This window comes from Antechinus flavipes, chromosome 3 (genome assembly GCF_016432865.1).
Source record: "Antechinus flavipes isolate AdamAnt ecotype Samford, QLD, Australia chromosome 3, AdamAnt_v2, whole genome shotgun sequence".
Lineage (NCBI taxonomy): Eukaryota > Metazoa > Chordata > Mammalia > Dasyuromorphia > Dasyuridae > Antechinus > Antechinus flavipes.
In genome coordinates this window covers 578,124,934-578,137,849 of record NC_067400.1, presented here as the reverse complement: position 1 = coordinate 578,137,849, position 12,916 = coordinate 578,124,934, and the positions used below count along the sequence as shown (strand labels likewise).

The 12,916-nt window shown below is 40.3% G+C and overlaps 1 long non-coding RNA gene across 1 annotated transcript; it reads right to left on the bottom strand.

Moving 5' to 3' along the window:
* Positions 1 to 1,913: 1,913 nt before the first annotated feature.
* On the bottom strand, positions 1,914 to 7,775 carry LOC127555660 (uncharacterized). The gene is made up of 2 exons (XR_007952253.1): positions 3,516 to 7,775; positions 1,914 to 3,429 (listed from the first exon to the last, which is right to left on the bottom strand). It is a non-coding gene; the product is annotated as an uncharacterized LOC127555660 (long non-coding RNA).
* Positions 7,776 to 12,916: the final 5,141 nt, after the last annotated feature.

The window sequence follows — 12,916 nt, the reverse complement described above, 5'->3', positions numbered from 1 at the left end:
CCATACCTACTTCATAGCTGGATTAGAAGGATGTCTGGACCATATTTCCTCCTTACCTACAGATCTTCGGATCTTTAGCTTTGAGGGAATGGGGAAAAGCTGATCAGTTAAGACCTGAGTTCAAATGCCACCTTTGACACTTACTAACTATATGGCATTGAACAACTCATTTATTCTCTCCAGGCTTTATTTGTAAAATAAGCTCAATAATCCCTTTAGTTTCTACTTCATTGGGTTATTGTGAGTTTCAAATAAAATAATCTATAGGAAAGCATTTTCAAGACTTTAAAATGATTATATGCATATATTTACATACATTCATATATACATATGTATGTATATACATGTTGTTTGCTCAGATTTTTTTCTTGAAGATTTCAGTCATGTGACTCTGTGATCCCATTTAGGGTTTTCTTAACAATAATACATGATTCATCATTTCCTTTTCCAGCTTTTACAGATGGTGAAACTGAGGCAAAAAAGATTAAGTGACTTACCCAGGGTCACACAGCCAGTGTAAATAAATAGGCAAATAAATGAATAAACAAATAAGTATGAGTGTGTGTAGGGGTTGTTAAGAATCAAGGATCTGGGTATGGTCGGTGTGGATATTTCCTTTATGCTGATCAAAGGATCAGCTCCCTCAGGAGCTGATATAGCCTTACAATTCTTTGTTTGCTGGTTGACCTGTTGGTGATGAGCCTCTCTGATTTTAATCTGGTCCTCAGAATGTAAAGTATCCAGCCTGTCCTTGGGCTATACTGAAATCCTTTCCAGGCTCCCAGAAACTGCTAGCCCTTTCTTCTCCTGGAATACTGAGTTAAATCATATGTAAAGTCCTGAACGAGAATTTTAGTAGCTAAAAGGTTTTATGATTACTCTCTAATTGCTTGATAATAAGCTGAGGGTAGACACTTCAATTCCATGAACCAAATTGTATGTGCAGAAGTGATGCTGGGATATGAAGGAAAAAAATAAAGCCAGTCCTTGCCCTCAAAGAGATTACAGTCTACTGGGAGGATACAATGTGTACAGGGAGAAGTGAATGCAAAATCATTGATTTAGAGTTGAGAGAGACCTTGGAAGTCACATTTTCAGAGGGAGAAACTGAGGCCAAGAGAGACAAAGTGATTTGCCCAGGATCTAGATGATAGTGACAAAGCTCCCATTTCTATTTGTTGTGGGAAAAGTGCCTTGTAAACCTCAAAGTATAATGGGATTGAGGACTGTTAATTATAATGATTGGGGGGAGGGTTACATGCACCTTTGGGACCTTTGCTTGTTCGAAGATTTAGATTTAGTTTTTCTCCTTTTAATGAAGGTAGGCAATGTGTCACTGTGGAGAGAGGGACAGCCTTGGAGTTGGAGACTCTTGGGTCCCCCCCCTTTTTTTTTTATTTACAGCTGTGTGATCATGGGTAAGTTAACTTACTGGGGCTTCTAGACAACTTTCTAAGACTCTAAGGTATAGATGAAATTCTATCTTATACCCCCCAATCCAGCAAAGATGAAGATAAAAGGAAAATGACAAATGTTGGTGGGATTGTGGGATAAAAGATACACATTCTCTGTTGGTAGAGCTGAATTAGTTGAGCCAATCTGGAAAGCAATGTGGAACAATTACTAACTTGTGAATACCTTTTGACCCAGCCATATCAAAGAGATTTTTAAAAGAGGTGATGAGGAAGCATCTGCATATTCAAAAATATTTCTAGTAGCTTTTTTTATAGAGGCAAAGAACTGGAAATTTAAGGGGGTACCCATTAATTAGGGAATGGATAAAGAAATTATGATTTATGGATATAAATCAAATACAATTGCACCTTGACAAATGATGAAATCAGTGATTTCAGAGATACCTGAAAAAAACTTATATGTACTGATGCATAATGAAGTGAATAGAATCAGGAAAATAATTTATACAATAACAACTTTATAAAGACAAACAACTTTAAAATACTCAAGAGTTCTAATCAATTGCAACAACCAATGATGATTCCAGAGGATCGATGTCCTGATTCAAAGATGAAGGATTCAATGTACATTTTAAAATATGGCCAATGTAGGAATTTGTTTTGCCAGACAACGTATACCTGTTATAAAGGTTTTGTTTTTCTTTTCCTTTTCAGTGGGAGCAGGGAAGGAGACAATAGGAGGAAAAAGAAAGAAATACTTAATTGACAAAATAAAATAAAACAAAAGCTGTTAGAGATCAGTTGCTGAACTGCATTGGTAAAGAGAGTTTCCATATAGAGGACTTTCCTACACTGAAGAAATCTTTGTTCTAGATTTTTAAAAAATCAATATTAATATATGATTATTTCACATATGTAAGTGTCCTTTTACTATAAAAAACCATTAACTCCTTGAAAGAATGTACTATAAAATAAATTTAAAAAAAATACCCATTTAGGTATCCTGGGTTAGTGGATGGTGAACTGGTGTAAGACTTATGGAGAGTAGATTCAAGACCTCTCTCTGACACACATTGGCTACGTGACCTGGAACAAATCACAACGTTTAAGTGGCCCAGGCAGCTCTCTGACTATGGGAAAGAAAGTTGATCTGCTTTGGAAGGGAAAGTTCCTTTCAAGGGCTTCCCTATCCAGATGAAATTATAGAAAAGTTCAAAAAAATGTCTGACACATGTTGTCAATTCAATAAATACTTTGTGAATTGAATTGACAAACTTTATGATATAATGTTTCCACTGATCTGAACTGGAAGTAGGAGAACTAAATTTTGGTCCCAGACCTGTCATAAACTCACTTTATGAGCCTGGACAGATCACTTCTTAGGATTCAGTTTCCTCCCCCTATAGGCTGGATTGGATGGCCTCCAGAATTCCCTCGTTCCAAAATTTTGTGAACTTATGAGTACATTCATCTTCTCAAGACAGTCAAAGGGGACCAGGTACTAGATCCTTAAAGAATCTCAAGCAAGTTGCATGAGGAATAGAGCTAACTAGACCATGGCTTCTGGGAGGAATTTCACACTGTACCCAGGCCCAGGGCTTCAAGGGCATCTGGCTTGGGGAGGGGCCAAGATTACAGACCTCCTGCTGCTGGGAAATGACACATATACCCTGCTTGGCTGGGGAGAAAGAGACAGAGACAGAAGCAGAGACAGAGAGACAGAGGCAGAGACAGAGAGTCACAGACACTGGGGTCTTGAACCCACAAGTATTTTTCCCCAGGATTCATTGTGATTTTAAACAGAGGATCTTACTTTGCTTTGTTCTCCTTTGGAAATGTTTAATCCAAGGCAAGGGGGTCTGTCTACTCAGGAAAAATGGGGCCACTGGGTATTAATAGCTACGCTCTGCGGCCCCTGTTGATAAGAAAGGAATTCTGTCCTAACAGCCAGGAGTCTTGGAGGTGTCATTATAGTTCCAAATCTCCAATCCCCAGTGGAAGGCCTCTAGAAACTCTGAAGAGGAAGAGGAAAGGGTCAAAGTCTTGAGGGAAAATTCCCAGTTGGGAAAAAAACAAAGAATCTAGAAACTCTGCACTGACCTGCCAGATGAGTGATCTGCCCCAGTTTTTTGAGCTTCCAAGAACGGTGTTAAGGTCAATGGGTGGGGGCTTCCTGGAAGTGTTGAACCCAGTTGCTGCTCCAGAGAGACTCTAGCTTGCTTGTTGGCTCCCTGGAGCCTCGTGATGGCCCCTGGGGGTGCAGGGCCAGAGGCCAATATTGCTGGGGGGTCCTGGCTCAGTCTTTGGCTCTCCCATGGTTCCTAGGGCTGAGGGAATCAAGTAACAGTAACATCTGCTCCTGCCTGGGAAAAACACAGCTGCTGTTTAAAAAGAGGACCTGTAGCTCCCTTCTCCAACTACATGGTGCCCCTGCCCCCATCTCCTAAAAAAAGTGACATCATTTCAGAATTAGAATCTTAACACATAGACTATCAGAGCTAGAAGGGATTTTAGAACCCAGAATATCAGAGCTGGAAAAGGACTTTGAATCCAGAATATCAGAGCTGAGAAAGGCCTTAAAACAGAGAATGTCATTGCTAGGAGGGCCCTTAGAACCCAGGATGTCAGAGCTGGGAGGGTCTTAGAACAGAGAATGTCAGTGCTGGGAGAGCCCTTAGAACACAGGAGGTTAGAGCTGGGAGAGCTCTTAGAATCCAGGAGGTCAGAGCTGAGAGGGCCCTTAGAACCCAGGAGGTCAGAGCCGGGAGGGCCCTTAGAACATGGAATGTTAGTGCTGGGAGGGCCCTTAGAACCCAGGATGTCAGAGCAGGGAGGGCCTTTAGAGCACAGGATGTCAGAGCTGGGAGGGCCCTTAGAACATGGAATGTTAGTGCTGGGAGGACCCTTAGAACACGGGAGGTTAGAGCTGGGAGGGCCCTTAGAACACGGGAGGTTAGAGCTGGGAGGGCCCTTAGAACACAGGAGGTCAGAGCTGGGAGGGCCCTTAGAACCCAGGATGTCAGAGCTGGGAGGGTCTTAGAACAGAGAATGTCAGTGCTGGGAGGACCCTTAGAACAGAGAATGTCAGAGCTGGGAAGGTCCTTAGAACTCAGGATGTCAGAGCTGGAAGAGAACTTAAAAGACCATTCACTCCAAATTTTTCATTTTGCAGGTAAGGAAACCAAATCAGATAAGGTGAGCAACTTGTCTAAGCTCTGGCAGCAGATCTGCTAAGTATCTGCATATTGCACCCTGTTATCGCCACCAGTTGACGTCCAAGATTCATTTTTCAGTCTGATCCGGCTAATTGCTCTCAGTCCTATCTCTTTGTTTCTAACCTGGCTGCATTCTTTGAGACTTCTTGATGTCCTAGGAATCTTTTCATTCTGTATCTACTTAAGGCCTGGAACTCATAGCTGGAACCTCTACTCCTGAAGGCCTTCCATCACTCAGAGATAGAAAATCTCCTTCCAAAATTCCATTTAAGACACCTTCATTTCCCATATATTTCTCTGGACTTCTTTATCATGGCCCAATCTGAGTAGCTCCCAACTCCCCAGCTTTTTAGCTTCCTTTTATGTGTTCTCTTTTCCCCACTAGATTGTAAGTTATTTCATGGAGGACAGTTTTTCGACTTTCTTTGTATCCCCCAATACCTAATACAAAGTAGGTACTTGATAAATCTGATCAATTGTCTGATCATATCATCCCAGCTCTTCTCAAAGCCCGACTTTTAAATTCAAATCTAATCCTTTTCTCTAGTTTTTTTTTTTTCCCCTTTCCCTTCCTTTCTCCCAAATGATTCCTCAGTAGTAGATGTAGAAAGAATATTATTGCCTAAGGACATCTTCACCTTCAACTTTGACAGACATTTATTAGGTATCTACTATGTAGAGAGTCCTGTGTTTTGAGGTAGAGGAGAGCAGGTTGAGTAGACAAAAAGTTTAGGTAAGATATATTCCCTTCCCTTTGGGGGCATTTAGTCTAGCAAGGAGTGTTCCAAGCAATAAGGTAATTGCAGTACCCAGTGATGCATGGGATAATAGAACCAACCCTGCTTGGAGTAAGCAGAGACTTGAGTGAATTCTGCTTCTGATATTAAATAGGGATATGATTTTATGGAGTGACAATTATAATACCAACTCACAGGATTGGTGTTAAAGTGTTTTGCAGACCTTAAAATTCTTTTTTAAAAATTTATTTTATTTATTTAATATTTTCCCTAGTTATATTCAAAACATGATTTTTTTTGTTTTTAAAAATTTTAAGTTCTAGGTTCTCTCCCTTATCTCCATCCCCAATTAAGAAATCACACAATGAAGAACATTTCCTTAAAAGTCAAGTTGATCTCCCACCCAAAAACCCTCAAGAAAAATTAAGTTTAAGAGAGAGAGAGAGACAGACAGACAAACAGACAGACAGCGACACAGAGAGAGGGAGAAACAGAGAATGCTTCAATCCATATTCAGACACAATCAGTTCCTTCTCTGGGTATGGATAGGATTTCTCATCACAAGTCCTTCGTCCCAGAACATTGCTATTACTTTGCATACAGTACATTTCATTTTGCTTGAGTTCATAGAGGACTTTCCAGATTGTTGTATTTTTTTAAGAGCATCCTGAGAGCATTTCCTATAAACAATAGTATTCCATCACAAACATATGTCACAGTTTATTGAGCCATTCTCTAATTGATGAGCATCCTGCATCCTCTCAATTTCCAATATTTTTGCCCTGAGAAGAGAGCTGCTAAGAATATTTTTGTACATATAGATCATTTTCCTTTTCTTTTGAATTTCTTTTAGTATTCATGCCTAGTAGTGGTATTGTTAGGTCAAAGGATATGCATTGAATTTATAGTCCTTTGAGTACAGATTATATCTTTTGATCATTTGGGACATCAGACCTTAAAATTCTGAAGAAATGCATTTACTTGCATCTTTATGGATTATGACAAAGTGGACAAGAGAAGGGTAGTATAGGTCTTGAGGAAGTGATCCTCCCTAGGGAAGGCTGGTTTGGGGGAATTAGAGAAAGCTGTCTAAATGAGATGGTTTTGATGATAAGCTTCTAAGGATACATAGAATTTTTGCATCAGGAGGTGAAGCGAGCAATGGGATCCAGTCATTGGCAATCATTATAAACAAAGTCACTAAGGTGGAGTTGGGAAAGAGTGGGCATGTGCTGGAAAGGGGATTCCTCCAGTTTGGCTAGACTTCCTCTCCTTGGATTCAAAACCTCAAGCTGCATGAGAAGAGGATGTAGAAGGCAAGGCCAGACCACAATTCAAGTGAAAAGTGTCTGGGTATTTAGTGATTCCACATGAGTGGACAGTGTGATCCAACATCTGGGAAAGGTCATTTGATTTTTGGCCGTACTGAGAGGCACCATGTCCAGGATAAAGGAGATTCCATCGTACATTGTCCATATCTGGAGTGCTGTGCTCAGTCTTTTAGGAAAAGACATTTATTTATAAGCTGGAATATGTAGAATAGAATAGAATAGAAACTCCTAGAGAACAAGGACCATTTATTTGTTTTTGCCTTTATAGGCCCATTGCCTGACCCTTAATTGCTGCTTAATAAACGCTTGTTGATTGATTGATTAAGCATCCAGAGGAGAACAACCAGAATGGTGAAAGGCCTAGAGCTCATGAGGATCATTTATAGGAATCAGGAAGTTTAATTTAGAAGGGAGAAGGACTGGGGAAATATGACTGGTTGTCTTCATGTATTTGTAAGAGTAGCTTGTGAAAGAAGAATTAGGCTTGCTCTGCTTGACCCCAGGGTTTAGTCCTAGGAGCAAAGGAAGGGAGTTACAGATTGGCAGATTTAAGCTTGATATGAAAACAAACAAATAAACTACTTCTAGCAACAATTAGAGTTGTCCTAGAAAGGAACAGGCTGCTTTAAAAGGGAGGGACTCACTGGTGATCTTCCCATGGATGCTGTATGTTCACTAGAAATAGAAAGGATTTCTGCTCAGACACAGGCCTCTGAGAACCCTTCTAACCCTGAATTTCTGTGAATCTGGCTCCTGGATCAGGGCTCTTTCCACTGCACAACTCATTCTTTTTGAAGGAAACAACAGTGGCTTGAGTGTCTGGACACTCTGTCCCATCTCCTGGAACTAGGACAGAATAAAAGCAAGAAGATGGGCACCTTTCCCACGCTGCCTCTGCCTCTGCCTGGTCTTTTACACAACAGCTTGTTGCATTTCCTGATTTTAGTTTCCAGAAATACTGTAAACATCTTGCTGTGACCTCCACCAAAGCCCAGTTCCTAGGGTTTATTGATGGCCCATTGTGATAAGAATTTCTCGTGCTATTCCTTTTTTTTTGTGTGTGTGTGTGTGTGTGTGTGTGTGTGTGTGTGTGTGTGGCTATTCTAGTATTTGCAGCATAAAATTGTGTGATTCAGACTGTGATTCCTCTGTATGTGCTTTCCTATTGACATGGGATCTCTCTTTCTTTTCTAGTAGCTATAAAGTGTGCAGTGGATAAAGTCCTGGTCTTGAAGTCAAAAAGACCTGAATTCAAATCCTGCCTTATTATACCTCATGCCTTTACCTTGGCAAGCCACTTCTATTTCCTCAGTTTCCTCATTTGTAAAATGAGGTTAATAATAAATTATACCGTAAAGATTTTTGTGAGAATAAAATGGTGATGTGGGACTGAAGTTCAGGAGACAGATTAGTTGAGTTCATAGCTTTGGAAGTCATCTCCATAAAGATGAGATTGAACCTATGAATGCTAATGAGATCATCAAAAGAGAAGCTGTGGAGAAAAAAAGAAAGCATTTTGGGGATTTCCACACAAGTGGAGCAGGACATGAGTGATAATTCAGCAAAAAAAAATTAAGAAGAACAAGTCAGACAGGTGGGAGGACACCCAGCTTTTCTTGTCAGAAAAGCTAAGGGAGAAGAAAGTACAGGGAAGCTGGGGGTGTCAGTAGTGTTAGAAATTACATGCTGAGCAAAACAAGCAGAACCAGGAATACATTGTACACAACATAACAAGAATGTGTGATAATTAACTATGAAGGACTTGGTTCTTTTCTCAGTGGTTCAGTGATCCTAAGCAATCTCAATAGACTTTGGACAGAAAATGTCACCTGCATCCAGAAGGAGCTAAAGAGACTGAATGTAAATCAACACATGCTATATTATATTCTTATTTCTGGTTTTTTAATCTCTCCCATGGTTTTTTTTTTGTTTTACTCTGATTTTTCTCTCCCAACTTAATTCATAAAGCAATGTGTGTTTAAAAAAAAAAATTAAATAAATAAATAAAAAGTATTAGAAATTACAGAGCAGTTAAGGCTGAGCACTGAGAAAAGGCCATCAGATTTGGGCCCCAAAAATGGTTTGGCAACCTCAAAGAGAGTCATTTCAGTCAAGTGGTGGGACTCAGAAGCCAAATCTCAAGTGATTAGAAAATGAGGGAGAGGTGAGAAAGTGTAGGCAATGAATGTAAATTGCTTTTTTCCTGGAGTATAGGTTTGTAGGCACAGGAGCTGGTAGTTACAGAGAGACTGGCTCATTGCTACAAAGGATCAGAGATTAAGAATTGGGTTTAAAATAAGTCTAAACAACCCTTAATTCAATCTCCTCAATTTTTATAGATGAGGAAACTGAGGCCATAGGGATTAAGTTATTGGTCCAAGGTCACTTACTGGTAGGGATGAGATTTGAACTCAGGTCCTCCAGTTCCAAAGCTTTTTATTCTACCAGGTTACAGATGTGTGTAAGAAAGAGACTGAGGCAGGAGATAAGAGTGTTGGACCTATAGTCAGAAAGACTCATCTTCCTGAGTTCAAATCTGGCCTCAGATTCTTGTTAGCCATATGATCCTGGACAAGTCACTTATCCTGTTTGAATCAGTTTCCTCTTCTGTAAAATGAGCTGGAGAAGGATGGGACAAATCCAATAACTCTTCCAAGAAAATTCCCAATGCAGTCATAGAATCCGACACAACTTGGAAAAAAAGACTGATGAGATATATAGAGAAAGAGAATAAAGAAAAGAGAGAAAGACAAAGACAAAAAAATAGAGACAGATACATATAGAGAATGACCAAAAGGGGCAAGCTCCTGGAGGAGATGGGAGAAAATAGTGATTGAGGCTTTATGGCATTCATCCTAGAGAGCCAATAGATTGGGTATTGGTCTTGAAATCCGGAGGACCTGGATTCAAATTCTGCTTCAGACATTTACTAGTTTTGTGACCTTGAGCAAACCATTTAAGCTTTCTGGGCCTCCATTCCCTCCCCCTATTAAATGAGGAAGTAGGATTTGATAGCCTTTAAATAGCCCTTAAATAGGCCCATCCCTATTTTAACCCTATAATCATATAACTTCCTATTATGGGCAATGTGTCCGTCATCCAGAAACCAGGTGAACTCAATGTATTGAGGTTCATCTATCATCAGAGGATGATCATTCATAGCCATTCATGAAAACCACTTGCTAAGGCTCAGAGGAATGGAAAGCAGATGCAGAAGTGCTCATGGTGATTGAAGATTAGGGAGTATCTGGAGCAGAAAGAGTTGGAAAGGGTCCTAACTTGGGAAGCTTTCTGGGTTTGACTCCCAGCTATGTAATCTTGGGTTAGCTTCTTGTCTTTTCTGGGTTTAAACATTAGCTTCCTCTCTTTTTCCATCCCTTATTCCCACTTTTCACTTCTTGTTGGAGAAATCAAACCAAAATTAACATTGCTTTTTGAAAGTGGGTGACAGTTGATTTCCCCATATCTCCATTTATAATCCCAGTAGATACCATTAAACATTCTTAACTTGAAATTTGTGAATGGCTGGATTTTTATTCCTAATATTTTGATGACAATTTCAATATAATCAGTTTTGTTTATAATCCTACATATTTCATCTTATTCATTTTAAAACATTCTGAGATGTCCATGGGTTTCATCGGACTACCAAATGGGGTTCAGGATATAAAGATTAAGAACCCTACCCTAGGCCAAAGCTGCTTTCCCAAGCCATTACTGCCAATACTCCTTGTGTTCCCCTGCTACAATGTAAGCTTCATGAGGGCAGAGATCATCTCCTTTTTATGAGGGTGAAGACCCTAGCATTGTGCCTAGTGAATTGTAGATGCTCATAAATGCTTGCCTATTGATGGATTGACATGAAAAAATTAAAATATGCCGCACTCCGCTCAGAATCTCACATCACATCTGGACTTTCTTCACATCCCTCAAATTCAAAATAACTTCCAGGATTGGGGAAATTAGAAATTATTTGACTAGCCTGGAAGGGCAGCAGTTTAGAAGGAAAGGTGTTAAGCTGGACAAAGCTGGCCTTTCCGGCTGGGATGCCTATGTGATCTGCCTGCCATTGTGATAAAGTAGGACTAGTACCCTAAATAGCTCCCTGAGGGCTTGCCATTTTGTGTGACTCACCACAGAGAAGGAGCACGAGGGCAAGATGAAGGTCCATGGGAGACCTTGTTTCTTGGTGTTTTGGAGGTAGGGGTGGGAGTGGGGGAAAGGAATGTGGTAGCTCATTGGCCAAGTCTGGGAGCCTTCATTTGAGAAGCTCTGAGATGGTTTTGTCTCTTTGACATAAAGAAGCCCCTGGAACAAGGGTAGCCCTCTTAGGGACATACAAAGGTGTCTTGAAACAGTTGCTGAATCTATTCTCAACCCTTCCTAGGGAGACACCTGGAAAATCATCATCCCCTGACATAATAATCAAGATTGTCCAGGGCACACGAGAACAGCTCCAGGCCATGAGCAGACTTGTTCCTCTCAGAATCTCTAATAAGTCAACTATCAGTTGTTTGAGTCCCCTTAGTAGTCTGAGGAAATAAAAGAGAGGGCAGAGTCCAGGACCTGAAATCTGAGCTCTCTACCCTAGGAATGGGTACTCTAGCTAACCCAAGGGTTAATGGTGGTGGAAGCATTTTGTAAACCTTAACGTGGAAAGAAGATAGAGGAATAGGAGGAAAACAAGAGCAAGAACAAGAATGCGAACAAGAAAGAAGAGGAGGATGATGAAGATGAAGAAGAAAGAGAAATCAATAAGTATTTATTAAGTCTCTACTGTATGCAGGGAACTGTCCTAAGTCCTGAGGACGCAAAGAGGTCAAAGACTTCCCTTCCTTCAGGAAGCTCAAATCTGACAGGGGAGACAATAGCAAACAAAAATATACAAATAATCTACATAAAAGATAAAGAGGAAATAATTTAAAAAGAGAAGGTACTAGAATGATGAAAGGCTAGGGAAGGCTTTCAGTACAAGAAGAAAATTTAGTTGGGACTTAATGCACAAATACATGCAGATCCCCACATACATACAAAAGTACCCACAGACATACACCCACATACAAATAGACACACATACATACACAGACACACAAACGCACAATGCAAACACAAAATGCATGCACACATGTGTAACACATACATGTAGACACACATACATGCATGTATGCACACACAAGCTACATGGCAGTTAAAGGACCATTCTTAGAGTCAGGAGGAGCGAGGTTCTAGTCCTGCCTCTATGTATGCAGCTAGTCACAGCCACGGGGTGACACATTAGACTTAAAGAGTCAGAAAGTCTTTAATTCAAATGCTGACTCAAAGATACTTCCTAGCTAATCAACCCTGGGTAAATCATTTGATTTTTGTCTACCTCACTTTCCTCATCTATAGAGTGGGGATAATAATGAGATCCTGGAGACCAAAAGACCTGAGTAAAATCCAGTCTCAGACATTGTGATCCTGGACAAATCACTTAACCCTGTTTGCCTCAATTTCCTCATCTGCAAAATGACCTTACTTTTCCTTTTAAGTATATGATAGGAAAAGTATTCATAGGAACAGATTTTTTCTATCCCCTCCATCAACAGTCTCCCATGCAGGTCCTTTCTGCTGATCCTAGTTTGGAAAGTCAAGAGAAAGAAAAAAGCAGAAGGATAATGCTAGCTGTCTTTTATGCATCAAAAATGGGAGAAGGCAGGAGGGAAGGAGAATCCTTCTTACAGAAATCCAGCTTTGCCTAATTTCAGTTTCCAATCATTTTTGAGGAAGCCCCATACATTGGGGAGGAGTTCCCCGAGTCCTCTCAACAGTGTATCCACCTCCAATGAGAAAAACCCGTTGGTTGTCCCCAAAGGTCCATGCCTTCTTATCTCATCAAGTTGATTGGTGCTCGATCTCCCTAGCAAAAATATGATCTATAGAAGACTTTCCAGACTTTCAGTGCATGTGAATCTCACAACAACTATGTGAAATTAGTACAACTGGTATTATTATCCCCATTTCAGACATAAGGAAAGTTTCAGACCAGCAATGTTCATGGTCACAGGCAAGATGTGACCTATCACTATATCAATTTATCAAGGTTCTATGACAGTCTCTGGAATTTGTGAGGCTGGGAATTCCCTTCATTTATGAAAACTGGAATTTTTCCGTTCCTTTGGATACTAAGTCTTATATCCCGAAACTCAACGTGGATAAGCAACTTGCTGATGGTCACA